The sequence below is a fragment of the Bison bison genome, unplaced genomic scaffold (genome assembly GCF_000754665.1).
Source record: "Bison bison bison isolate TAMUID 2011002044 unplaced genomic scaffold, Bison_UMD1.0 scf7180017864491, whole genome shotgun sequence".
Taxonomy (NCBI): Eukaryota; Metazoa; Chordata; class Mammalia; order Artiodactyla; family Bovidae; genus Bison; species Bison bison.
The window spans coordinates 23,632,481-23,632,773 of NW_011495050.1; positions in this window are offsets into that span (position 1 = coordinate 23,632,481).

Sequence of the window (293 nt, forward strand, 5' to 3'; positions counted from 1 at the left end):
GGATGGCATCACCGACTCAATGGACATGAGTCTGAATAAACTCTGGGAGTTGGTGATGGACAGGGAGGCCTGGCTGCTGCGGTCCATGGGGTCGCAAAGAGTCGGACACGACTGAGTGACTGTACCGAATTGAATGTCTCCTTTCACTCCTGTTCACTTTAGTTTTAAGTGTTGACTCGGCGCTCCTGGGCTTGGAAGCGTTTTGGCCTTGAGCGCATCCCGACCCCGCGCGCAGAGGGGCCCGCCCGGGAGGCCGCAGCGCGGGAAGGCCCCTGGGGCACCTGGCACCGCGC